The 2,999-nt window shown below is 32.6% G+C and overlaps 1 pseudogene; it reads right to left on the bottom strand.

Annotated features, from left to right (window-relative positions):
* Nucleotides 1-711: 711 nt before the first annotated feature.
* Nucleotides 712-1,993, bottom strand: LOC126767340 (odorant receptor 46a-like; annotated as a pseudogene).
* Nucleotides 1,994-2,999: the final 1,006 nt, after the last annotated feature.

The raw sequence follows: 2,999 nt of genomic DNA, 5'->3' as shown, positions 1-2,999 counted from the left end.
GAGGTATAGTTCTTTTTAGTTTTGGATAACTTTTTGTATTTTGTTGTTTTTTATATACCCAACTCTTTTTACACGGTAGATACGTTCCTGAAGAAATCCGTGTAAAAAAAAAGTGTAAAAAAATAGGCGTTTCCTATAGTAAAATGGGGAATACGTTCCATGTCATCGGAAAACTGTGTAAGATTAAATAAAGAACTATATTTACTTCGAAACCGTGTAAAAAGTTGAAAACTATAAAATTTCATATATGCATACAAATTGTATGATCATATGGCATTTTTATTGAACATTAAAACTTAAAATACATAATGCATGCAGGTGAACAATTGGTAGATTAAGCAAAAAACAAAAGAAATCTGGTAATCCATAATTAAGAACAGAAAAATTAGAATATAAATAAGAAAAAAAATATTTACATTGCTACACAATTATTCGTCGCTACTTGATAACAAGCGCAATAGTTTGCGACGAATTGGACTAAAGTGGGTATCATCGCTGGAGATATCCATTTCAGCAATGTAAATATCATGCGAATAAAATGTCTAGGTAAGAGTTATGGAATAAGTGTGTTAAAAACAAATATAATTACAAGACAATTACAATTACAATTTAACGGTAGTAGATTAAAAATTTTTACAAAAAAATTATTTTCTCAACCGTGTAACTTCAAATCCGTGTAAAAAAAGAGTTGGGTGTATTTAATTTCGGTACTTATCGACGTAAACGTTGGCAAATTGAAAGAATAGCAACGATTTATTGTTTTTATTCAATTGGTACATCCAACTGGGCCATCATCAATAACATCAATCGTCGATTTATTTTACTGCAACGAGTCCATTCGATGAGTATAAAAAGTATGATAGCTCTGCACTTCTGAGCGACACCTCATTGGCAAAATAACACAGCATACAAATTTGGGACAACATACAAAGTTGATATACTAGAAATTTCATAAAAGTCCATAATCACTGGGGTCGGTTAGCTAAAAGAAGAGAGAACTATTTACAAATGATTAAAGGTAAAATTGAAAGCACCTACAAAAGTCATTGCGTAAAAATTAGCTACAAGTACGAGTACCGAACTGATCATTTGTACAGACATTGGAATGCTTAGAAGATCTTCCATGATTTCTGCAATTTTCCGTAGCTTTACATAATGTTTGGATGCAATCTCTCAACTGCAGGTTTATTATATTATCATCTTCATACAGATCCTTGCCGATATTTTTCTAACCGATTTGCAAAATGTCTAACTGACCTTTTCAAATATATGAAGAATGATGCACTTAAAGAATCGAAAGATATATTAAGCAAACAACATATATGATAAAACCAATAAACTGAAAAACAAATATGCTATTAAATAGCACCAAAAAGTTCTCACACTTATGGGTATGTAAATAGATAGAGTAGTTCATAAGGCTCCGATATAAGCTGCGTAACAAAAATCAACGATAGTGATGTTAATGAAAGATACATGTAACTGTTGCGTACTCTACAGCTTAAATGTGAAGATTGAGTGAACTTCTCTAGTTCAAATACATTGACCGGCAGCAGATCTTCGTTTTGGATTCGTTCGAATAATGCTACATACGAGCAGTTTTTTTAGGCGAATGCGCACAAATTAGCCATTACCCCAATAGCCATTGAACAAAGATAAAACACTTTTATAATCTCGTTCAGATTCGATATGTTTCCGATTATTTTAATCCACATGCTGATATCGAAAGTAACATCAAAAGATCGCCACATGCCAAAAGTACAGTTTATACAAATAATGCAAAAGTGATGGATAGTGTGCGGGCAATCCGAAGAGTCCTAACAACTTGAAAAATAAAAAGTTGTATATTATAAAATGAATATACAATCCCTTTGGCCTTCTCATAATCCCAAAGCAAACCTATTTGAATATGCGAACTGTAATCGACTTTTATACAGAGGAATTGTGTAGGGTAATATTGTTTGGCTAATGACATTGTCTGCCACTCATGCATTATTTAAGATTTGTTGGGAAATTAACAGTTGCAATAATGGTAAAAGTTAATGTTGGAAACTGCTAAAGGTACGACAGTTTACATGTCGATCAGATCGACCATTAGGCAATAGGTTATCTGTTTGTAAACTCTTTTAACCTGTTGCTACAAGTATAAAAGTTATTTGAGTAAAATAGATACTTTAGTTGATGAAACGATGAGAGTTTCCTCGGTGTAAAAATTACGAGTTCTAAGTGGGCGTAATCGGACTGACACGCCCACAAAACGCCATTGACCGGGAATATATAAAGTGCCATAACTAAGCACTAAATTAAGATATTGAACTGCTGTAAAAATTGACTGACAACTGACCGATTTCGACAAATTTAGTACGTGGCATTATTTCATATTCCTTTGTCAAGAAATAAGACTACAACCACGTCTACTTCCCATATAGAAAAATTGATAATTTCCAGTACACAAATCAGGAAGCAATTAATATAATGCGATAAAACTTTGCATAATAATTTCTGAAAGTATGCCACCTTATGACCAAAAATTTTCAAATCAAACAAAACTGTTCAAAGCTGTTCAAGTTGACTCTTGCCCGAAAATATCGGTCAATGTGTGAATATGTAATCGGGAATTTAAGGATAATCCTTCTCCTGTTGGATCGAATTCAGCTTCCCTTACCTCCATATACCTAATATAAATGTTTTCGGTCTTCTTCCGGGTGACTTTGTACGGCATATATCAGCGGCAAACTTGTGAGTTATCTCAATGAAAATTACAGTTACTCTATATGATTGATTTTTAGTAGTGGCTTGTTAATATTATAGTATGTGATATTGGCAAAAATATGCAAATCAGGTCAATACTCTGAAACTCCCATATATTATATGTACTTGTTTAATGTTTTTTCTTTTTCTAACAAACCTTATACACACAGCGTTTCCCTGTCTTTGATTCTTGCAATGTTCAGTTGCCTGAACTTCGTCCTTCATACTTGTAAAAAAGTCTAATTTTA

This window comes from Bactrocera neohumeralis, unplaced genomic scaffold, assembly GCF_024586455.1.
Source record: "Bactrocera neohumeralis isolate Rockhampton unplaced genomic scaffold, APGP_CSIRO_Bneo_wtdbg2-racon-allhic-juicebox.fasta_v2 ctg5585, whole genome shotgun sequence".
NCBI lineage: Eukaryota > Metazoa > Arthropoda > Insecta > Diptera > Tephritidae > Bactrocera > Bactrocera neohumeralis.
The sequence above is the reverse complement of the archived record's forward strand: the minus strand, read 5'-3'. Positions and strand labels throughout refer to the sequence as shown.